This window comes from Phalacrocorax aristotelis, chromosome 1, assembly GCF_949628215.1.
Source record: "Phalacrocorax aristotelis chromosome 1, bGulAri2.1, whole genome shotgun sequence".
Lineage (NCBI taxonomy): Eukaryota > Metazoa > Chordata > Aves > Suliformes > Phalacrocoracidae > Phalacrocorax > Phalacrocorax aristotelis.
In genome coordinates, this window is record NC_134276.1 from 29,247,203 (window position 1) to 29,273,300 (window position 26,098).

At 42.2% G+C, this 26,098-nt stretch overlaps 1 protein-coding gene across 1 annotated transcript in view; it reads right to left on the reverse strand.

Annotated features, from left to right (window-relative positions):
* Positions 1 to 26,098, reverse strand: part of LHFPL6 (LHFPL tetraspan subfamily member 6) — a 152,675-nt gene that overhangs the window by 122,545 nt on the left and 4,032 nt on the right. The gene's annotated exons all lie outside the window — the stretch shown is intronic.

A 26,098-nucleotide genomic window follows, 5' to 3' on the forward strand; every position in this document is an offset into this window, starting at 1 on the left:
TTGGTCAGGATCACAAAAGAAATCTCTGGTCTGAGTCATGGTCTCAGGCATCTCTACAGCTGCTGTGTTCTGCCTCTGAACTGTTACAAGCCCCTTTCACATGAATGGGGCTACATGAATTTTAAGTAGGAATTTGGTCCATTGTATGCAAAACAGACAGAACATAAATCAGAATAATTATTCTAGCACAAAATGGAGACCCCCATTCAAAATGCTGATGAATCTTAGATCTGTAGAAGAAATATTTCTGAGTCTAAAGCCTCTAGCTGAGGAAAAACAAAGTAAATCCAGGTTTTAGGAAGTATAAATTATGAGGAAACACTGATAAGATGTTGCTTCTATAAATAATAACAGCTCATTAATTCTCACTTTGCTAATCCACATATATTTAACGAACTCACCAACCCCTTTACCCCCAAGGGGATTCATCCTACTTCTCAGCAGAGCTTTAATTTATGTTAGTAGCAAGATCCCATATTTCTAGGAATTCATTACTTTTAAAAAAACCTATTACAGTATGTTTATTGGCAGGCTAGAAGATATTATCATAAATAATTGATACTCAACTACAGTTGTTCAAGCCATTAACAAACTACATTGGCAAGGCACCACACTTGAGTCTCTTTTTCAAGCACATCCTTTCATTCGTGGCACAAGTTCATGCCTATGAAGTGGGTCCCAAAAAAGGTCTACTTAATCCAGAATAGGGGCTTACAGGCTGCATGGTGTTGTGAGTGGTCTGCTGTGCAGACACAAGTCTCACATTTAATTGCCAAGCTTAATTAATGAACAAAGAATGCTGTCACTATCCATGCGAGCGAATCCACAGACTCTCCCATCATTTAAATATACAGACATGGGGTCATCCAGTGAAGATCTTGAAACCAAAGTAAAAAAATTAGTAATTTGAGTCCTGATGTTAAGTAAGGCACAACCTGCAGTGCCAACGTTAGCATTCATTGAGCAGAGCTTTCTTATGTGGTGATGATCTGAAGTGTGAAATGCATCTGGATAATCAATCAGGAAAACGGGCCTTCCACATGGACAGCAGGCAACCACTTCCTTCCAGAGTTGTCCTATGGGATGTACTCAGTGCAGCGGAGCATAACAGATAATAAAGGATTATGCCATGGTGTCATTGAACTGATTCTAAAAAAGACTGTGTTTTCATGCCCTACAAAACCAGCTTGAAGTAGGAGAACCACATCAATATGTGGCATGACTGTACTCATAGATCATCCGTAGTCTTACAAGAGACTGACTGCTACCAAATAAGGTTGTTCAGATGGGGCAGGATTCATCTCACCAAACTTTAGTCACCTAATAGGTAAGCGTCTTTTATGAGCTAATTGTCCAGGCTCTCCTGATACTGACCAGAGGCACCTCCAGCAGAATATTGTCTCTTAATATAGGTGGGATCTAACACAGGTGGGACCAGGCTCCTACTGGAGGTGCCTATTTCCCTTCACTGAGCGTAGAGAACCTCGGCAGCTGGCTGAAACCATACCTGAAGAACCTGAAGAACTGAGGGCTGCCAAAATTAAAACCTGAAGCAACAAACTTGTGCAAGTTTGTGACAAGGACTAAAAAGGTGACACAGACGACTGCAAACTCTATCATATATAAGGAGGTAAACCAAATCAATATTAAAAAAAAAAAATACAATGCAAGTTAAGTCTAAGTTGAGATTGCTGTCTATATAAATGCATCAGAGCAACTTACAGCAGAGAGAGAAAATAGCTGTTTAAGCTAAGGATCAACACTGGTCCAGGAGCAAATAAGTATGTACTAACAATACATAAATTCATCCTGGAGATTAGAAGACGACTTCTAACCATCAAAGGACTGAGGGTCTGGAACAGCCTTTCAGAGTAGAGAGATCTCCTATTTTTGGAATGTCATTGGTTGTAGAGAAGCTGCTCTACTATGTTTATGGCACACTTTAAGACATTATCATGAAGTGTTTAAAAATGCTTGTGTAACCCTTGTTGAAGTACAGGATACATAAATATCAGGTAACTATTCTGAACCAAGGAATCCCGCTCCAATGTGAGAGACCATGCACGTGTCAAAAGCAACTCCACATTTAATCCTACGTGTTAGGATAATTTAGCATGGAGGTTTAAAACTGGGCTCTTTTTGTTTGGCTGCCAAGTTTCAACCTCAGCTTCCCTGCATGTCAGGATCTGACTCTGCATTATTATCACTGTCACTGTGATCACGAGTTTCCCCTCGTGCCCCACTTGTTCCATAGAAAAAGCAAGTGATCGTGGGCACCGGTTTCACAATGCGCAGCCATGCAGTAGAAGCTAACTTCAGCAGCCCATTGCAAATTAGAGATGGGAGAAGGCAGCTAAAATAGAGCACGCTGAACCTCAGCTATAATTTTGGCATTGTGGTTCTGATATTTATGTTCATCTTAAAATTACATAGTGACTTGGCACTGTCAGACACCAGACTGGACTTTAAGCAAGCAAATATACAGCAGACCAAAGGGAGAGATCTGTAAAGAAATAAAACTGCAACACACTTTAAGGGAGAGATTTGAAATCCACTGGGTCTCTTAGAAGGGGGTCTTATGACTGCAGACACTCAGAGAGCAGTGGTCCTTATTGGTGGCACTTAGTAACATACATTGCGTGGATTCAGTTCATTCTGGGATACCAATGCAATTCTTTGAGCTTGGTAAGATGTCTGGAGCCTCTGACACCTTCTGCTCCATTATTTGGAAACCGAAAGCTTCCAGAGTATCAAAGTCCCTGGGAACACAGACGGCTCTGCCATTCTCCATTCTGTAAACAAAAAATCTTCAATATTGCAACCCTCAGTAAACTTGTTCTTTGTGAGTTTTAGAGCCACAAAGAGAAGATAGCTACATTTGGAGGACCATGTCTTAAGTTTAAAATGCGAGACAATGAATGCAAGGCAGGTTAAGTACTGAAGCTACTAACACGACATGATGGATCAGTTTGGTGTAGTATGTAAAGAGGGTGCTAACAGCATCATAAAGCAACCAAGCATAATAACAAAAACACTTCAGCTGACACGGCTCTGAAAAACGCCTTTTTTATGAGTGTACACTTTGCAGAGAAAAAGCCTCAAATTTTCACAACCTGGTTGCAGGCATTAAGTAACAATCAGCTCTCAGAGAAAAGTGCTGTGATGTATTACAGCATTAGGTCTTGCTGAGGAAGACAGACTGTATTGTGATTACATGCAAAATTAAACTTGAAAAACTGCATTAGAAATATCCATGACTTTGAATTTCAGATCTATTATCTTTCCTCCAGAAAGTACTGTTTAAATGTTAGGTACAGGAATCCCACTGACAATCACTCCTGAGTACAAGCTTCATACCATTTTGGAAAGAAACAATACAATTGCTTCACTTGTGCTCATTAAATATACAGTGCATAAACTCTGGCTTTGAAAATCTCGTTGGCAGGAGGTTTCTTTCTTCTCTTTTTTTTTTTTTGCACTCCTTGAGGATTACTGAAATCTCTACATTATCCACTGAATAATGATAATGTTCTGCAGCCTCGAGCTGTGACTAAGGAGTTGGTCATAGATGCTACAAGGTAGGGAACCTTGAGGCTGCCATTGCAAAAATGCATTATAACAGAAGTTATTTCCTTTCTAAACAATTAAGTACCCAAACTTATTTATCGCATGCACTTCTCACTTGCAGTGTGTACTCATAAAAACCTGCAGTTTTTGTGATGATACTGTTATGCTGATCGAAAAAAGCCCTCATAGGTTCAGCAAGATCATGTTAAAACTCCTTGCTCTGAACTCCAGCCACTGCTTCTCAGACTGTTCTGGCTGCCTCACTTCCATGAAAATGTTCACTTTCTACATTCATCATCACCTGCACTTACATCTACTGTTACTCTTAAACACTAGTCCTTTTAGGACTCCACAGACACTCTCATTGAGTTCAGTGGCAGGGTCAGGCTTTAAGGCTACAAGTGCATGGACCTTTATTTGGTGATGCATTCAGTTCCTGGCTTTCTCCTCATTGTATCTGTGACTGCTCATTCCCACTCCCACAGCATCCTTTCAATTGTGCCAGCTCAAACATTTGTGCAGCCATGCTGGGAATCAGATAAGGAAATTGATCCAGCTAAAAATAACCTTTTTTTTTCCTCCAAAGCCAATTTTCAAGCAGAGCAGTTTCTGACGTGGAAGAGTGGTGGAAAGCTGGTGGGCAGCAGGACCAGGAGGTGGGGCTGGGACAGCAGGATACCTTCCTGGTGCCCCAGCATCTGGCTTTGCTGGCTTAAACTGATTGGGAGTACGAGTTTTCAAGAGTGTCACTGCTGTGAGAACGCTAGCTTGGTTCTCAGGCCTCATCTCCAGGGGCTCTGTTGTGCCCTGCACCAGCCAAACACATTTATTAACCACACTTGCAGAACACAGACAAACATCAAAACTGGCAGGAGTCCTCAGATCTCAGATGCCTTCACACGAGGACAAAGCTACATCCAGCACTGAATCTTAACAAGGAAGCAGAGGGGGTCAGCAGCAAGTTACCATGAGAGATGAGACCCTCCTGTAGACTTCCTGGAGCATGGACCTTGCTACCCAGTGCAATGCCCCATCATGATGTGGTGATACCTTGCCAGGAACACAGGCATCCTCACACAACCACTCCTTGCTGGACCAGATTCTTACACTTGCTATTTATTGTGCTGGTCCTACAAGCAATAAATGGATTGAATTAAAAAAAAAAACCAGAACATGAGAAGGATTATATACTTTTCTAAAGCATTACAAAGTGACTAGGAAAAACAGGCATGGCCTGAGATGCTTACCTCTTGAAGAAGACAGAAAATAATGAAGCATAAGCTGTAACCTGGAGCACGTGGGTACAAAAAAAGCAGGTGACATTGTTGATCAGTGCAAGGAAATGGATGTAAATGATGTCCAAGAGAAGCTGCCTTTAACCAATTTGGGAAAGACTGAGGAGAAACAGCAGAAGTACAGTGTATGACAGACAGAGGAAGCAGAATGAAGGCAAAAAACAAGCAAGGCAACAGTGACCAGCATTGTAGATATTGGAAAATGTTCCAGCGATGGTGGGTGGTGAGGGTTTGACATGCAGATGTGGTGCCAACACTTCCAGACTAAATGCCTCCCACCGGGTTGGTGGAACTGGGGTCAAGTACCAATTGGACTCTCACCCTGTCCTATGATCCCAAGTGGAAGTAGTGCAGAAATAGAAACCTGAAGAGACAGGAGGTTTTTAAAGGAAGTACCTCAGAGTCAGTCTTGTGCAGTAAAGAAAAAGCTGAGCTTCTTAGATACCAACAGGGCTGCAGCATGCAAGGGATACTACAAACACTTTGGTAACAGAGCGCACTCTCTGTTTTGAGTCTTGGGGCTCATTCTTACTGACAGTTGCTAAGTGATGTTCAAAGATGGCCAAAAATCTATCAACGTGTTCTGAATTTTTTAGCTTTAGGAGGAGGAAGTTACAGTGTTGTGACGTGGCCCACTGGCTCAAGAAGAGAAGTAGGTGTCTGGTAGAAAGGTTGTCCGTAGTGTGGAAACGTGAAACAATCTTGGTCCAAACCAAAGGAGCAACATGAAAACATCAGCAGAAGTGCCTCAAAAGCATAGGGATCATTCACAGAACCATGCTTTGTCTCACACAGAAAGGAGTATCAAAATGTCATTTCGGGAACCCTTTCACTACTTGTACACTTCCTCGGTTTCATCTAATTATTCAGACTACTCCTCCTGGAATTATTACTCCTCACAACCAAAATTAAGCTTTTCACTCAAGTAGATGGGTAATTAAGCCCCTGAGCAAGTCTGGAATATAAAATTACCCAGAGTGAAAACAAGTTCTTTTCTCTCAAAACATGGACTGAAGCAATCGGCATCAGACATCAGATTGTCTCTTCCCTGCAGACCCAAAAGGCCAGCCGGCCAACATGGCCACTTTGCAATCGGTCATTGGGGTATCCAGGCTTCATTTACTTTCCAACAGTTCCCTTCACCTCCTTCCTATTAGCCTGCTTCTCTGAAGACACGAGAAGCACAAAGCCATGCTTCTGCATGCATTCCTCATAGCTATGGATTGCCATCGCAGCACAGCATATTTTAGAAGGGTTTGAAACAGGTTGGTGTTACAGCCTGGCCAGCCCACCTTCCACCTGTGGGAGGAACACAAGGGGACGGTGCTGATGGTTTGGCTATCACTCAAACCCCATGTCCTGCAGGTGGGTCTTTCACACGCACATGACCCTGCTGCAGCCAGTCGGCCATGACGCAGCGCCCATCCACCCGTTCCTTTGCTAACCCAATGGTCTCCTCGCCCCAACTCCTTGGTGAAAGAGGTAGGTTTCTCAGAAAACTTTTAGCAACAGGGTAACTACAACAGTTATAGAGGAGCCAGATGAAGCCATATGGACCCAGGAAAATGTAAGAGCCAGCACAGAGCTCCCTCAAAAGCAACCTACAAGAGCAGCAAAAACTCTACCAACCTGCAAAAAAATCTGCCAGAGGAGTGTACCTCTTCATCAAGCAGCTTGCACAAGCTCCTTGGGCAGTGGGCAGTGTGTATGGCTGTGTGTCTGGGCTGAAATACTGGGGTGAATGAGGCAGCATTGGTTTATTAACAAAAGCACCAGAAGAATGTGACCAAGAAGAAATAACCTTTAACATTTAAAAAAATCCCTATAATTTCTTATAAATTATAAAGAAAGCAAGTTTTCAAAGCATTTTTTGCTGTCTTTCCCTCTGGGAGCTGCCTTTTTTATTTGCCCGTGGGTAACTGAGTTGTATGGTGAGGGTTAAGGAAGAGCAGATTCAAGTCGTATTAGAAAACACTGAGAAATAAGGCTGGTTCATCATTGTTTTAAGGTAAATTCAAGGAGTTTTTCCAATGTTGTGATCAAAATGAACAGATTTTAGCCTACTGCTAAATTAATGAAAATGTTTGCTTCTTTAAATGACAAATGAAGCACAGTCTTGGAAATGGTTAGTGGCTCAAAGTCATAGCACAGATTTAAAGTACATTGCTTACAGGAAAAGGTATAATAATAAAAAAAAGGCAAACTGTTACCTTTGTGGACACGCAGTACAGACATTTTCAGTGATAAAACTGTCAGTAAACTCTTAATTTAATATTTTATTTCAATTGAGCTTAGTAACTCTGTAGATCCAAGTCATGTCCATGAAGAGTTAGGATACACAAAAGTCTGAGGGAAAAAACCCCATATGGGTCAAATTCCTGTCCTTGTAAATGGAACTGGGGTTGTGCCTGTGCATTTCCAAAAGCAGGCAGATGCATATCTGGATTTCAGTTACACGAGGCGTGAACCTGAAGAAATCCCACAAGAATCAGTAGCATTGTCCTAGCAGTCAACAGGTGTATAAGAGTATAATTTAAGCTGACAGGCATACACAGACTCCGTCACTCCACCACTGTTTACGGCATCAAAAAGGATGTATTAAATACAGTAAAGTGATAAGGAATACCTTTATTCTGTAGAAAACCCTGCCTTAAAGAGGAAGTTGAAGGCACTCTTGAATTTTAAGCAGCAATAACTTCAGTAGAAGGTTCTGTCTGGCAACAGTTGAAAAGGCTGAAGAAGACATTTGCACAAAAATGCATCAAATCCCAGAAACTTGACAAGACTGGGTTATGAAGCTGAACAGGATTGTTTAAAGCAGCTGGCAACTCTGTAATTTATTTCACCTGTCCTTTTCATACTGCCAGGGAGAGTTTGCCACACATGTGAGAACCAAGCCACATCACTGGATGCCTGATATCACGCCAACCCTCATGAACAGCGACAAAAAAGTCTCTTCCATTTAATTGCCAGGTGTCAAGCAAACTCATTACAGTGCATGGAAGATGCTCTGTGCAACTGATCAACTTGAAGAGACTTATCTTTGTGGCTGCTGTCTATACAGTCATAATTAAATAAAAGCAGATAGAGGAGGCACTGAATAATTATGACTGCAAGATAAATAAAATGCTGGGTAAGTAACTTCAGAACTATAATTTAAGCATCTTACATAAATAAAAAGTATCAGCATCTTCTGTGATATGTTTTCACACTGAGGTAGTTCAGAAAATTAAAATAATCAAGAAAACAATAAAGTGAAGTATTAAACTAAAAATATCAAATGTACGTGACACACACATAATAGGCAACAGGTACAAAGTCATTCTGACTCACTCTTCCCACATGCAAATGCAAATTCTCTTTGCGTCCTCTGCTAATTGCGTGTGCCAATTAAACTCACAATCACATTATCAGAAAATTCTGTTATTTGGTACTTTTCTTATTTCACAGCACATAAAGGAGCTGCCCCAGGTCTTCACAGGCACAGCTCCACAGAGACCCCATCACTGGGCATGCCAGAGGGTCACTTTAGCTGTGCTAGATCTTGCCCGACAGGCTCAGCTATACAGGATTTCCTGCAATTTTTCCAGTGAGGTGTTATCAACACCTTGGTTCTGCTTCAGGTGTCAGACATAGACCCCAAGTCTACCATGCCGCACAGTGTTAGCGAGGTCCCACACCTACAAACAGTAACATTGCCATCAACATCCAAGCACTGCTGCTCCCCAGCAGGTGCCCCAGGTGCAGACACCAAGCCATGGCAATCAATATTGCTGCCATGCTCCTCACACAGGAAACTCTTGGGTTGTGCAGGGGCTGTCAGCCTGTTTGTGGGCACCTGCACCTTCCTGCTGCCCCCCAAAATGCTGTGAGGGAGGAAGTTTCTTTCTCTGCACGGACAGGGAGATATGGAGGCATACTTCAATGAGATTGTTCACCCTTGGCTGAGGTACCCAGCTGAGCATCTCTTCAGAAATCAGAAGATATGAAAGAAAATCTTCTCCAGTTCCTGCAGCTTGAAGGTTAAAATGCAGCAAGACGGGGGGGGGGGGGAACTGTTGTGCAGTGTTTTGTACCTATGCTCCCCTAACACAGGTATATCTCAACAGTAGTTAAGAACATGTAAGATTTGAAGTAGGTGCAGTGCCAACCTAAAAAGCATGTTCAGTCCACCACTGGTCTTAAATGTTTCCTTCCTTGTGAATATGGTATTGTGTAGCCTGCTGCAAAGTGCTGTTTGTTTAGTACCATGTAATCTACAGAGCTATTAATTGCCCGTGTGAAAGATCCAGTTAGAAAGTGTGGCAAAACATTCTAATAACTCTTTTGAAAGAATATATAATCCACATTTCATTAATCTTCTAAATACATATTTGCACAACAGATTCAAAGTACAGGAATTATGTATTCTACATGCAAAAAAGATGACCACGTAACGGCTCCATGAGATCTTTGATCTAAAATCCCCTTTCTGACCTGCGTGGCAGATCTATTCCTTGCTTTTTTGTTTGTTTGTTTGCTTGCTTGCTTTTCTGGCCAGAAGCATACAGGATTATTGCTCTTTGTACACAGGGAGAACAGAATGTCCTTAACAAAACTCATCAAACACAACAAAGCAGCTCTAACCTACAAAATCTTTCAATGGAAAATGTTACATTTTTTACAGTGGTCTTTCAGTGGGTTTCAGCCTGAGACCCAAGACCATAGGAGGTGTTATGGACCTTTGTGAGGGATCCATGAAAGCTAACTAAGCACAGCAAGCTTAGCCATGCCTTTCAGCAGTTTAGGGAGTCAACCAGTCAGGAAAACCAGTCATCTAAACAAGCATATATACTCTTTATACATAAAAGAAGCTATGACCTCTTTTGAACCACGGGATACCATTTATTATTACAAGAACAGCTTCACAAAGAAAAGAAAATTAGCTGTGTCTTTCAGTTAGGACATGCCTTCTGCACAACTAGACTAAAAAAAGCCATTTAATTATGGCAGTAAGGAACTCAACAGGGTCAACTGCCTTGAGAAGCAGTATGTGTTAGCTTGTGACCAACACTGCCCAGTTGCTCACAAGCTCAGGCTGCACAAAGTATAAATTTCTGTCTGCCTCAAAAACACCAGGCAGATAATCCTGCAGTCATAACTTAGTGTAAGGAAGAGACACATTATTACACCTGTATATTTTAGTAGCGTTTCCGTATGGCAGCTGTTTCAGTGGCTGCTCGTGAGCCTAAGACTTGGAAGGCCTCTACTGAATATTTCTTTAAACGTAAGTTTTATGTGCTACCTTCAGTAAGTTTCTAGCCTCCTATCTATAAAATGGAATAATATTCCTTGCATTTTTGCTGAGACACTGTGAAGATAATGATTTTATGGAAAGGTACTTTTATAACTTAGAATATTGAATTCTGTCATTCAGTTTTGCCAGAGATTACATCAAATTGCACACCCAAATGGTGAAGAAAAAAACCCAACAATTATGCAATTTTATGCTCCTTCAAATTTCCCTTTTTTTTGCCATCCTGTTTTGCCCTCATTATCCGTCTCAAAGACTGATTGGTTTCGCTGAAGATGCACTGCCTTCTCAACTTTACTTGTGAGTATTTGGTGACAGGCTGCAATGAAAACTCTGATTGTAACTTGTGAATTCGCATTTAAACCTATTGAGACCGTAGGCATGTGTCAACATTTGCTTTCCATTCTCGTTTATGTACTGTTCGAGATCACTGAAAACCATGCCACCTCTCCCTTTGGTTTTCAGGAGTCCCACTCTATTTTTCAAAGTGAACTGTATTCCTGATCTGGAAGAAGCACCTCCCACCACCTGTTTGCAAGACAGAGGATTCTCCATTGTCCTTGTGTCTTCAGAGGTTAAGAAAAATCTCTGATATTTTAAAGAGAATCTGAGCAGTCTGGATTTAAATGGGAACAACCACTAGCACAATGACTAAGGAGTGCTTGCTGGATATGGCATGAAGTACTTCAAAGAGTGTTCTGGGAGGAAAGGGGGAAAATGTGAAAAGGAATCAGAGAGATTTCATGAGAGAGACATGAATGGTTTCCAGGCGTAAGATATCAAATCCAGGTCGCTATGTCAATGGATCAGTAGGTCGCTCACCACGTACCAAATTCACAGGAAAATGCAAGTAGTGAGGGTTGTTATACTCTTGCCACATTCTAAATTAAAACAACTTTCACAACGAGTAAGCAGAAAAATAAAAAGTCAGGGAAAAGAAACTAATACAGTCTAACCCCTTTTCCATCCTCAGCTTCTTCCCCTCCTAGGTCTCCTCTAGCTACCTTGCCTTTAGTGTACAGAGCGGCAGATGATTGTATACAGATCCTCTTTATTTACTTCTGCCCTGTTCACTGGATGGTCTCTTCCACACTGAAAATATGGCAAAAGATTTGCAGTTTCAGAACTGATTTAACAATTAGCTTATGCTCCCTCTCCAGCTAAAAATTCCAGCCAGCTCCACCACACCCAGAAGGGCTACACTGCCCTTCTGTTGGGAAACATGGAAACCCATCTACAGACACACAGTCCGACACATCTTTCTACAGATGCCAGGTGTTATGAAAACAAAACTACTGCTTATCCCTGATTTCAGGTTTTATTTTACAGAACAAATGAAAAGCATGATTTCTTAAACGGCATAGTATTTTATCTGATGCTTTATAAACTGGATCCTAACAGCCTTCACTGAAGCTGAATTAACAGTCTTTTGAAATGCATAAAGACTATCCCTGACCTATTTAAAACAAAGATAAACAAAGAAAACGCTCTCCATTACAAATTAATTCACTTTCATATTTTTACAGCAAAGACAGACAGTCACACAGCCCAAAATCACAACCAGGTATAAATTTTGACTATTCTTATGAGGGCCACTGAAATGAAAGCGTTTGCTTGCTGAGCTTCATTGACCGAAAAACATCTTGACTGGGTACATTTAAAAATGCTGCTTATCTGAACTGTTTCAAGAGGTTAGTTTGCATATTTAATATGTTAACGTTTCACAAGTAAGAAGATTTCCAAGTGACTTATTACAGGACATATAACTCAGCAGAGCCCTGAGTTTTTTAAGCTGGTACCTTAGTCAGTAAATGCCAGCTACACCATTGCACACCTCCACAGAGTCTGTCCGTGGCAGGCAGCCAGTTTTGCAGATCCTCTTCCAAAATCCAGGTCAGATTCTGTCTTTCAGCAGGCTATTTCCTAGTGGTTTATATTTTCACTGTCACTAGCATGTCAGTAAGACTGCATATCTTTTGAGCTCTGATTAATTTTGCCTTGACACTATTGAAAAGCCAAGTATAAACTTTAACTCAGGTTCAGAAATGTTAATCAGTTTTGAAATATCCATAGACTGCATGTATATCGAGGCCCATAAATACTCAGAGACACCTGTCAGGTTCTGCACTGCATTAGCAGTCCTGTTTCCTTCCAGCTGAAGGCCCACCAAGACAGGTGTTCATCAGCACTGATAATGAAATATATCATCTTGAAACAAAAGGACGTAGTCTTGTGTTAAAGCCTTCTAAGATATAAAATATGAAGACATGACTCTTCTAGGATTTACATTTGCTTGCATTCTCAAGTAATGTTTTGATTATTTACTCTTTCAGACCTGCCACTGGCCACATTGGTAAAACGTTTCTGTAAATATTGATGTCTAAAATAACCCTGTGATTGGATATCTGCATAAACATTAGATTATAAACATAATATGATTGTTGTGGTTTAAACCTCTACCATTATGCTAGGTATAAAATTTACAGGCATCTCCAGACTTCAGGATATAAACTAATCATTAATTATGTGAAAGAGGAAGACACTTCCCCCAGAGCAATTTTATTGCTGAACAGTCTGCTCTGTTAGGTCTGCTACTTACACTGGAGCATTTTGTGCTGGAAACACCCAGTAAAGATCCTGAACTTCATGCCCTCATACTAAAACAAAGGATAATCTGTATGCTTACATTCAGCTTAGTAGGGAAAAAAGCTCACAGAAACGATTAGTTATGCCTTCATCCATAAACCAATGTACTCAGCCAACCTGGAAAAAACAAGCAAGATTTCAGACCATAGACAAAGGCCAGGCACTGCAACAGTGCCCTGGAAAGATGTTTTCCGTCCCAAGAAGCAAGGGTGAGGCCACCTTTTCCAGCCAGATCCGAGCCAGCGCTGATTTCGGAGGCACCATGCCGATTTGCACTGGCTGTGTACCCAGCCCGCTGTTCGGAAGTGGCACTTGGAGCACACAGCACTCGCAGCAGCCCCTGCCCTCCAGAGACATGGGGGATGTTTGGAGACGCTGCTAGCAAAGCACCTTACTTCCTTGGTGCAACTAAGCCTCCTCCATCCCAATAAACTCAAGCCACTGCCTGTCATGTAAATTACAGTCAGCCTGTCCACCAAAAAGATGCTACGTATGTGCATGCATAGGGCTGACCAGTCCCATCCCACGGGAAACCTGCAAGGAAGAGGGGCTCTGTGAGGAAACTCATCAGCGGGTCTTCTCCCACCAGGAGCTACAGAGCACAAAGGCCCCTCCTGCAAAGAAGGCAGGGAGCTGCCCATAACCTCCAGCTTTCCTGACGTGTTTAAGGAGGTTCAAGACTGTGTGCATTTGGAAATATTTTGTCTATAAAGGGACTATGGAGACCTTAGGGTAGAGGAAAGCAAGATGCTCCATTAGTTAAACTTAAAGGACTTGAACTAATAACTTCTAAAGGGCATAAGGAAAAGTTTCATCAATCAGAAGTCTCACTCTGAAAATGATTTATGGTCTCCCAAGCCTGGCTGCTCTTGGCTCGCAGTGAGGCACAGGTCTGCCAGCCTCTGAGCTACCCCTGGATGCAGAGCTCACTTTTAAGAACTTTTAAGCTTCATTTTCAATTAATTTTTAATAAGGTACTTCTTAAAATTTTACTGAGAAACCATAACACATTATTTTTGGATGTTCTGATTATCCCAGCAGACTGAAAAAGAGCCAGCGTTTCAGAAGGCCTGGCACTTTGCAAACAAAGGTCTGTTAGAGTACACCTCAAAACCAATTATACTTAACACAAAACCACTTATACTTTCACAAATCTGCCCAGCATCCGCCTTAGACACAGACTTCAGAAAATGTTGCTCTGTGCTGGGGAGGATGTAGCAGTGACGTGAACAAAAAATGCCAGGCCCACACTGCAGTGCTCACGTTCCCTCACCCTACTTACCACGGACTGAGTAGTGGCTACTAAAAGGAAACCAACCATGTTTGCTCTCTGCATTCCTGCACACACACACATGCCTTCCTAACAAACCAGCTTCCTCATCTGTTTTTGAAAAGAAAACTCACGTAGACTTGCTAAGCAGCCCCGGTTGCAGAAGGCTTGCCTCACAACCTTGGGTTGTCAATCCAGCAGCAGTCCACTAGCTCTGCTTTTAAAATAAAGCTGTGATTAGCCCGAAGGAAATAAAATTTGCCTCTTGCAGCAAGCTCTTTAACTGCACTTTTGACAGACTTCAATGATACCACCAGAGAAGGAAGGGAAGCAGCTCCTTTTTGTTATCATCACACGTGAAAAACACTCGCAAGCAGACCTGACTTCCCATATATTAGTTTTCTATACAGATTTACAACGGTATCTTCCCCCACCTGCTCTGCCAAATTATTACGGTACAGGCGCTTCACAAAAAAAACACAATTGCTTGAAATTACACTAGAGTCAAATGTTGATAAAAAGGTGTCACAGAGGGAATGAAAACTAACTGCTGTGAAATTTAATGAAACCCACTGTGTGCCAAGGCCACAGGCAGCCAAATTGAATTTAAAAAGGTGCCAAGCAGGGAAGCTTGTAATCAGACTAGCCACTATGTTAGATGAGATAAGCAGAATGACTTTTCCCTATCACGAGATCAAAACAGACTGCAATTCCTATGCATGAGATAGAGAGTTACACTATTTATCCTCCTAGCTTCCTGTGTTCTTAGCACCGGATCTCCGGCTTAGTGGCCTGAAATGGAATTTGCCATCTCCAGCGTAAGGTTTGTCCCAGCCCTCGCAGGTCACCGAGCTCTTTCCTGACACAGTTTTTATTGCAAATTGTTATGGAAAAGAGGAACAAGCTAAATGGAGTTGTGAATGGCACAGCATAAACTATCTTCAGACGTGGTGTCCCCTTCTACAGCCTGGGGAATTAATTGAAGTCAATGGAAGAGAATAGGAGAAAGAAGATAACACTAACATATGAGAAGGAAACACGGACTGCATTCAACAGATAGCTCAGTGCTCACAAGGAGAATGGTTTCCAAAGCATCTCGCCATTGTAGCCAGTTAAGAAATCATTTTACTCCTTAATTATTATAACAGGGTTATTTTGAAACAGTGTTAAGAAAGCCTGATCTCACAAACAGAACTGTGCTTCTATTCATTTATGGGAGTAAGCCCTCAAACTGTGGTTGAGGACAAGGGACAGAAAAGCTGTGCAGCCCATCTTCATTGGAAATAGCTTCAGCTACATTCATTATTTCAGCAGCTTGGGAAGTTATCAGTAGTTCTGGGGACAGATGGGAAGGGCACATCGATATTTGCCTTGGCGCTGGGCCACACAGACAGGCTCAGGGTCTGTATCTTTGCCTCAGTGATAGGTTTCATCATAGCAGCCTGCTCAGACTTGCAGCCTGGCCAGAATGGCCAGATTCTGCTCTCACTGGTCTGCCACTGGCCCTGGAATACTTTCCAGAGAGAAAGTTTCTAGTTAGAGAGGAGATTTCCACTACTGAACACAGCTCTCCAAAGCCAGCCATCAGGTTGCTTGTGAAAAGACTTCGCGTAAAAATGTCCTGACTTTAATAACAACCTCTCGATTTTGCAGAATGTGCCTGTAATGGTTTGGGGGTTTGTCTTGGCTGTAAAGAGCTTTATCCCAGTATTTAGTGCCATTTGTCATGTTTTTATTGCTGTGCCAGAAAAAGGACTTGAAGACTAACAGAATTTCTTGAAGTCTAAAATATGCTACAGCACAGAAGTCTTAAGTTTTGTATCTTCCTGCATGTAACCCATACAACATCTGAAAGACCCTCTGCAAGTCAGCAGCAGCAGAAGATATGTATGCCTGCAGGCACCACAAATGGAGCTTTACAAGGGGGTGAAGCTCCTCTGCCCTCGCAGCCCCCTTGTGTCCCCCTCCTCCTGCTTCTTTCCCCATGCAGGACCCTGCTCCTCTTGGCCATCTTTGCCTACTGTAACCCTGGCCTCTGACTGCTCCCACCTCTGCTTATACCTTTCTAAGGATGCAGCTGAAGTAAAAGAGGTTTTAGAGGGATGCAGGTTATCTGAAGAGGAAACTCTACCCATGAAAGTAATACATTTGTCATTTGTTACTAAGCCAACATTTAGAGGTCTCCTTTTACTTACTACTCTCCTAAGTGCACAAGAAATTAGTCAGCATCAGCTCTTACTGTATTAAAAACACAGTGAACAAAAAAGCACCCTCAATTTCCTCGTCTGTCACTGTTTCAGTTAGGACTTCTTTGGAGCAGCAACTGTCTCTGTCTTTTCCCCCAGCACGATGGATTTCTAGAATTTCCTACATCATAACAACAGCCGTAACAGAAGCAACACTGCACAACTAAGGATGTTTGCACATATTTGCCAGACAGATGTACTAATCTCCAAATGACATTTAAAGCTCACAGACATGCAGCAGCACCTGGCCTGAGTCAGAGCAAAGTTTGTAATGAAGTACAAAGAAATTTCCTCACACGTACACTCAAAGGTCCCTCACACCATGCTACCCCAGTTTCTACAGATTCCCCAAACTAAGCACTTTTTAGTATGTCCTGTCAACCTTTCCCAGTAACTGGCATTCATTTGTATTGTGCCTGACCTGAATTGCTTGTGATGCTCTGAATATCAAGTTTATTCTGATTTAAAAAAAAATAAAATAGAAAAGCTATTTGTAAATAGGCTTTCCATTAGCTGCAGACTCAGACAAAACCCTGAACTTGTGAAAAAGTCAGGCAGCACACTCCTCAGAAGCCATAAGGCTATTTCTTACACTCCACTATGTTAGCAGGTTTCATATCCTTTCACTGGGCACAGCTGCAGAAGCAGCTTTTGTTATTCCAGATTGATCATTCGTGGCTTTATCTCAAATCCTTTCTCCTCAATGCAATGGACAAACTCCATACCCCTTCACATTTATAAGAAAACCATTCTTCTCAAATCAACAATACCACTTTATATTACAAAGGCATCTTTATTGGAAGACAATGGAAGACAACTGAACTGCCAGATTGCAAAGGAAAGGGTCAGATCTTTAAATTACTACAAAAATGATATAGCATTTATCAGAACTCTGCATTTTCTGCTTCATTCTCTCTGGAACCTTTTGGATCATGCTACAAGATAAAAATAACAATTATTTCTAATAGGTAATTGTTTAGGCTTTCTTTCATTAATATTTTCTTTATTTTCCTACAAACTACTGCCAAGCTTACTTAAAAGACTGTTAGCCCAATACAGAATTGTACCTGCAAATCAATTCAAAATGGTCAGTCCTCATGAAAGACTGGGGTTTATCAGGCTTATGCAGGAAAACATGGACTCAGCTCATGGTACAGCAACCACTCAAGAAAGAGTTTTGTTCTAAGGTGTTAGTCCTGCTACAATTAATATTCTGTACTGGGGAATTAGGTAGGATCTGGCATCCCGTGAAGGTCTCTGCACTGCTACACAGCAGCAACCTCCTCCAAATCCCACTACCCACAATGAATAGCAACGGCGCTGAGCTCTGGATCCTGCCCTCCTGAGTCCCATGGAGGAACCTGTTGATTTCAGCAGGTCAGGCTTTAAGGAAAAGCCAGTCTGGAGGGAAAAAAAAGTCTGCATCTGTTCTCAGATGTACCTGTGACATCAGAGGACAGGCAGTGGAACAAACAATGTAAACAAGATCTAATCAAGCCTAAGTGAATCAGCCTTATCACCAGCATTGTCACAGCGCATTGACCATGCTCAATTTTTCATGCCTTAGAAGAATCAGGACAGCTACTAGAAGGGATCTGTCAAATGCAATATTACCCCTGTGACCTGTGACACCTTGTGGTGGCAGAGTCATCCCAAGACCAAGAAGAGGATGTCCTTCTCGGTCCTCTTGTGACTTAAGGCCATCTCCACATGGTCTGAATGCCACTTAGGACCTCGCACTTGGGCAGCATAAAAAGCTTAACATCACTGAAGTAAATGAAGGTATTCCACAGAGCCAAAGGAAGTCCTTGAGCAGGAAACCAGCCACTGTGACAGCCACGGCAAGGCATGCAGCTGTGGGTGGAGTTTGGTTGTACAAATACATCCCACGTTTCTTAATTACACCATGCTCCTTCCTAAGTGCTCACTGCATGGAAACAATACCTTGGTTGCCCTTAAGTTCTACGCCTGACTTCACTGCAATGATGAAGGAGATTAAAAACTGTTTTATTGTACTTCATAAAGCCAAAGTTAAAGAGCTTAGAAGGTTAAAAAAGTGTATTGGAGAGTAGAAGGATATCAGCAAGGAAAGGAAAATGCAGGTTGCATATTGTGAAAAAATTCCAAGCGGAATGCCTAGTAAGCTGAGTTTTCTGAAAGAAGTGAGGAAAAAAACACATTACACAGATATCTAACACCAGACTGGACAAAATCCTGGAAAAATATGCCATTGGGAACAGACCCTGTCCTGTCTGTCGGGTATATGACATCATCTGCACTGGAAAATATTGAAACATTTGAAGGCTAAATGAAGTTCCCAGCAATATTCAAATATCTCATAGAGCTCAGGAAGCCAAACAAGCCAGATCTTTCAATGCAGAAACAAAATTGCTAACTCCAACCCAGATTCTGCTCTAATCAAAACAAATGCAGAGGATCCAAAGTGAAGTAACTCTGAATTTACTTTGACTCTACACCAGTAAAATAGATTATTTGCTCCCCTGACTCACGTTTTCTGAAGTTTCATTAGGTTATGCAAGCAAAGCCTTTTGAAATGAAAAGCATCACAGGAGTTCTGAGCATCATTGTTCTTTTCTAATAGAAGAGGGGGAAAAAATCCAAGAAGCCTGAACTTCATTCTACAGATAAATAAAACAGCACTCCGGGACTTCTTTAGATCAAAAATTCTGTTCTTAATGCAAAATTTTGCTTAAACCCAACACAGCTACAGCAATATTCAAAACATCACTTTTATATTCAACATCAATAAGAAAACAAAGAGAAGTAAAGAGATTCTTTCCCATACTTCAGCAGCATCTTTTATTTTTTCTAATACATCAGCATTTCCATTTTAAATGTTCTTCCAAGGCACCTAAAATCTAACTTGCAGAATAATTTGCTCCAGGCTGAAAGTCTGAATGGGTTTTTTCCCCCTGCATTTAGCTAAAATTTATATTAGGAGTAAATATAATTGAAAAAAAACCAAAACTGAACGTGTGTTTCAAAGCGCAGTTCTGTATAAACAAGCTAGTTCTCTCCGGTAGCTCTTCAAGAAGAAGCTCAGCCTCAGAACCACACCCAATTTAGGCTAATGTCACAATCAAATAATCTTACCTATAGGATAGAAATACTGATGTCATTTGTACTAAGTGTCACTGACTTCAAAGGACACACAAAAATTTCCAGCCCGTAAGGGCCCTGCTGCTTTATTAGTAAGATTTTGAAACACCAGAAGAGTCAAGGTATCTCAAGTGGCTGGGGACAGAAAGAAAAAAAAAAACAACAAAGACAGCTAAGTATGAAGGCTACTCTCTGCATTATTTGTCTTCTTCAAGTTGCATCTCCACTATTCCAACAGCATTACAACTCCCTGCTTGCTCTGTGCTGCTCGTGACCTTGCTGGCAGGGATGGCCTCCTCAGAGCGACTGATTGTGCACTTTATGACCAGTAATGTTTATTACTGATTCTTCCTCACTAACCTGCTTTGTTAAAATGGTTGTTGTTCACTTAAATAGCAAACCTTTGCTAACTCAGGTCTCCTTCAGCTGGACTCCTTAGGGTACAATCACACAAAAAGCTGTGCTGTTAGATCTGTCGGGGCAGCAGCCTTTAGCAGGGCTGCAGTGGGGACTCCTGCAAGCAAGGTGAAGGCAGTCATGGGAAACGGGATCCTCTCTTCAGAGCATACAGAATCCTAAGTCTGCACAATTTTCTTACCTATTTCAGACAAGCACCTACTAACTTTAATTCCCCTCCAGTCAGATTTGGTGGTCCATACATGGAGGAAAAATGCAAGCAACACAGGCCAAATCTGATTAAGAGAGTAGGAATCTAAGTAATGTAATTTATAAACCGAGAGCAACAGAGGACATATTACATCAGTTCAGCTTCAGTCCTGAATTTGTCTTATATTTTAACTCCTGTCTGAATACAGCAGAGCGGGAGCTGACTAATCTTCAATAAAATATATTCTACAAAAATCTGTTAAAGATAACATCACTGTCTAAACTCCCTTGTTCTGAACGTCTTCACAAACAATAGCATTTCCCTGCCTTACTCATCTGGACTCAAAACCTAAATCCAAGAATTTGACTGTGCTGTACCACAGTGTGGGAAGGCACCTTGTAGTGCAGATAGAGCAGATACCGAACATCGGCACTAGCAGTCACAGGATGCAGTTTAGCAAACCAAAGTCAAGACGAAAAGGGATGAAACTGCAAAACTATACACTGCACTTAATCCTTTGGTGGATGCTTGTAGAAAACTGGAGAGACACCTGGTATGAAACACAGCAGCTATGAAGCTGCTTCTATGCAGGTTGTTCTGGTAAAGAAACCACACCATTGCACAGCTTAAATGGATTAAAGGCAAGCTAACCATAGGATCTTTTAAAAATATAATGATCCTCAGGAAAACATAATTTTGCAATGATATATTCTTAGTACAACATTTTTTAATTTTGCATTTATGATCAGAAAGAAAAGTAGTCATGGTAAGTCACCACTGGAACAACTTATGAAGAACCTCCTTTTTTCAAAGTTAATTAAAGTCAGACTAGAAGTTTTTTTCCCAGAAATCATACGAAGGCTGTCCTGTGACCCATGCTACAGCAGACCTCAGACTAAATAGTATCTCTGCTGACCTTGTTATTGCTGAATCTATGAGCCTATGACATGACAATCACTCATTAGCAACATTTAACAGTCCCATGTTCCTTGTTTGCTTTTCCTCTGTTACATCCTGGTGATGTACCTGTTCCTTTCATATGGCCCTCTTGCACTGCCTTTATATGCGCATGTATACACTGGATTAATACCTAGCCTGCAGCTTGTCTTTGTCTAGGATGAGGATTGCCCTGTCACATGTTTACACGAGTACAGCAAAGTCACTGAAGCTGTGCATCTGACAAGGGGAAAGAGAGGAAGATGTGGCAAAACAGCCCGGAGCAGCTAACCCACAGGTGAAAAAGAGTGTGTGGTTGGACAGAAGCAAACACCTCTCCCCAGACTCTCCCCAAAAGTTACCCTTTTAAAAAATAATTTAGGTTAAAGAGGATGAAAGAACTAAAAGGCTATTTTTGCGTGGTTTTATGCCTCTTTTTTTTTTTTCAGGTACAAATTTCAGGAGAGGTCAGGAAGAACATGTACAGATGAGGGAAAGAGATGAGAGAGGCTTGGGGGAACTACAGAAGAGTCTGAGGTAAAGATTTCCTTCCTGAAAGTCTCCTGACCATCTCAGATCTTCCCTGTCCCCAGCAAGGCTCTTCTCAGTTACATTTTCTCCTTATAGACAGAAAATTATCCTGACCTTAGTCTTCCGGGCAGAAAGCAGAAAGTCTCACTTCAGCTGTCAGACAAAATAACAGTTACCGGTCATTGCCTGCAGTTTTTTTCCTCCAGCTCCACACAAACCTTTGCCAGGAGTTTCTAGTCCCTGTAGTTAACTGGAACTACCTTCACCAAAGCCCCTAATGACTTTTTCTTAGCCTGTCTCAGAACCAAGACTGCCTTCATTCTCCTCGACCCACACATTGTCTTTGACTGCCAGCCACATTTCCTGAAACATGACTTAGTTTCAGTGACTACATCCCTCCCAAGAGACTTCTCTTACTTCTTTTAACTGTTTCCCCAAGCATTTGCTTTGAGGGACATCTTCCCTACAAGGTCCCATAGTTCTATAACTTAGTCTTCTTCCCTTCTCTGCCCCCTACATTTTAGACCACGATGGTCTCATACGCAACGCCAGATTCAGCTACTAATATGTTAACTACTTTCACATCTCCTTTGGCTCTGACTCTTTAAAAACTCCAGCCCAAAATCTCAAAGGCTTTCTCTAAGTTTTCCTCACAGACAACAGAGAGCCATCACTCCACACTCAAGGTTCTCCTCATCTTGATGGAGCACTCTTCATTCTTCTGCCCTCTGCACCCAGCAAACACTTGTCCTGAGAAGCCTATGGGTGACGGAAACTATAATGGTCACTATTGGCACGTGACACATGGCAAAGCATTTTCCAACAGTTTTGTGTGGTGTTGAGAGCTTTTTCTAGAAGGCATATTTTTTTTCCGGAGACGAAATCAGAAGTTGTTAGGATCTGTGTCCCCTTTTTCTCAAATAATCAAACGCTCCTTTCATCACTCCTCCCTCCAATTCAAGAGCTCTCCAAATTTTCTAACCAGCAATTCAAGGACCATAATTTCAGGAGTTTCAGCACTCCCATGGCGACACAAGGGAAACAAGATAGAGAAATGAGGACAGGAAGAGAAAGCACTGCTGAAAACTTTGCTCATTTACTGAAGGGAGCAGCAAAACTTGTGCTTTACTGGAGTACAAACAGTGAGTGACCAGTACTGAAGACAACAGTACAAACCACATGGCTACTCCATAATCATGGAGAGGGATGACTTCTCACATGCCACTCCAAATCAGGGCCAAAGCGTCAGGTTCAGAGAGGCCTCTAAGGGAGAAAGTTGTTTTGTGCTCTGTCCCTTGGACTCATACCCCTCTGAGCTTGGCTTAGCTGTCCTACACAGCCAAAGCAGTTCTGAGCTAGTGCAAATTTAATCTATAATTCCTGCGCATTGACCATTTTATTGAAAAGCTTCACCTTGCCAGCATAACGCTCTTTAAATTGACCATCCTTGAAATACTAGTGTCTTTTGATCCACTGCCTCTCATAAAACTGGCTAACCTTTAAGTTCATTATGTTCTTAAAATTATTGCTATGTTCTTAAAATCATTGCTCTGCATTCAGAGAATGAAACTATTCACCAAATTAGTATGTCATATCTGAGCTACCTGCCTGCAAATTTCTCGTCTCCCCATTTAAGTGGAATTGACTTGCCACGGCACAATGAAAAGATCAATAATTACAGACTCAAATTTGCCATAGATTTGTTAAACTTCACTTCCTGCTGTCATGCCCTCCATAGTTATGGTCAAAGATACATCCTTGCAATCTGTTCTAGCTACGTTATATATGCCTTGGTCTTCCAAACATTCAAAGGAAACCGGCTGGAAACACTGCACTTACTGTTATCAGTGAAGACAGTATCCATCTACATAACTGTGCCCTCAAGAGGTTACAGACAGCATAACTTTCACCTCAGCTGTCAGTTCTTCAAAGCAATCCAACAGAAATGTTCATGAAGCATGTTCTGAAACACCACAGCAGCAGCTTGCTGGCCACGGACTGCAGACCACTGACACCCACTGCAGAAATGGCTGGCCTCTGGGTATTGGCTGCTTCTTGTCGCCCACTACCAAATTGCCTTAGGAAAAGCTAAAAATAGCATTGTTTTTCATGTAAGCAACTACTGTAATGGCTACAGAGCTGCCACGTGAATGTGCATGGGAAAGGAAGCGATTCCCATAATTGCAAATGGGAGAAAAAGTCTATGATGCAATCTTACTACTAGGAACAGAAACTCAGAGTGTATCATCTGGAGTCATCTTAAAATACACATATGTTCTGTAGTCAGGATTGTCTGAAATAGCAAATATAGACTAAGTATGTAAGATCAACCCATACCTCAAGACCCTTCTGACTCTGCATGGATCCGCAGGTTCTGCCATTCAATTTTTATGAGAAGAGCAGATTTACAGCATAAGCACTCATGAATAATTCACTCCCCTGAGTTGCCACATACAACCTGGGGAAATCCCAGCTGTAAAGCCTTGGCACCGTTTAGCTAGTGCAAGCTGTACTACTTATACAGGTGCTATTCCACTGGCCTACTTGGAGTTACTCCTCCCTCGCACTGCTAGAAGCGGAGGATCAGGCTGTTTGCTTACCACCTCTGGTAAGCAGACCTCTCTGCCACCTCTTCACAGCAATAAAAATGCTTCCAGTGTTGGAGTAACTTTTAGCAACCTTAGTGCTTTGGCTCACCACAGTTTCAGGGGCTTGGACATCTCTCCCACTCTTGGGCTTCCTATAACACTCCGTTGTCAGCTGGCTTAGTTCCTCATCAAGCCCGTGCTTTAAATCACGTTGAGAAAATTGTTTGGATCCTAGGCTAATGGAACACCACTAAAGCGACACCGAGTATGTCTTTATGCTGATTTCTAACTTCCAGAGGAATACGGTTTATTCCAACACTCACCCTCTGCCACTGGAGCTGGAGCCACAGCAGGGTGTTCGTGCAGGTGACTCAGACAAAAAGACAAAAAAGACACAGAAAGCGGAACTGCCTAGCCATCTCCTTGCCCTAACAGGGAAGATGAATTAATAGCATCACTCAGTGGACTGCTTATTTCCCCAGGCTTTTTCTTCATATAAAGATAGGAGGGGGTTCTTTTCCTCAATCAAAAAAAAAGAATATATCTGTGAGGGTTGTATTTGGTTAGATCTCCAAGTGGAGGCCAATTAAAATAACAATCTCAATGCTGCCACTGAGCCATATTCAAAGCACACATCATGATATATAACTAAACCTACAACTGTAGTACAGGGAACAAAGAGGTGGCATTCCCAGTGAGTAAATAAAGTGAACAAGCTCATGGCTATCTTGACATCAAAACAACCCAATAATTATAGTGCCTAAGTTAGACATCTGAATAAATGTAGTCATGTCATTTAAACAATGAAGCTAGACTGATTTATAGTAGCTAAGGATCTGACTAAGGATGTAAGGATCTTATCTTTACCTTATTATGTCCATTCAGTTCATCCAAATTATTGGCTTTCACTACCTGGCCTCTCCCTAGTGTCTCTACAATTACTTTTTCAGCACGTTATGAAATGACAGGTTCTCACTTCATTCATTTCTTACACACTTCCAGCAGTGCTGAGTGAAATGAGACACAACCATAAAAGCCAGTAGATGAGAAAATTAGACATGCTGTGTAACTAACTACTGAACTGTAAGCAAAGTTGTTGGCAATTTTCATTTCATATCACAAGTTCACATTTCTTTGAATTGTCACCTACCGAGGACAAGCACTACCTGCTCACATCCTCCCAGATGGGATAGGATGCTGCCCACTCAGCTGGGACAAGCTCCAGGGGTGGCCATGGTGTGGTCTGACGGGCTCCTTGCACTAGAGCAACCATCCCACCTCGGAGAAGGGTGCACACATTCAGCCCACACCGCCAGAGCTGCCGTGTTTGCTGGGGTGGCTGTAAGCCCCGCTCCACAGTCAGAAAGGGGCCAAACACAAATTAAAACCAGGCGAGCCAAGCCAGCTGTTGGAAAAGAGGCTGGTTAAAGCACAAGCCTGCGATGGCTCTAAGTGAAAATAACCAGACCGAGCTGGCTTGCAGGGTGTCACCGAACCGAAAATCCCTTCTACCCCCTCGCTGCCCAGCTGGAATTGTATAATGGAGCAGGCTTCAAGAAGCCACAGCTCCCAGCAGAGTTAACTCTCCAGCAGCTGCTGCACTTTCAAATTGTCAGACAGATTAAACACAGGAATGCCTCTGGGTCGCAAAGCTGAGAGAAGGGTGAAGTGACGGGGTCGATTAGCCCTAACGTGCAGAAACTTCTCAAAAAGTTGGAGGCAGGGCTCCCTACAGCCAGGAGGGAGCTACTCTGGCATCACCCAGCTGGAGGCTTGGCACAGGGCCCTTTCCTTGCCTCAGTTGTCTGCCCTGAGCTGGACAGTAGTGGGGTTTTTCTCTTGTGCTTCCTCAGGGCTGCAGACTCACGATGTATCCAGACTGCCTTTGTGGGGTGAGCTTCTGCTTGGAGGGGAGAAAGGTGGGGGTCCTGCTGCAGCCTGATTCTCCATGGCATGCACTGGGGTGTCTGGCTGGGACCAGACGCTGCAGGGCACCTGA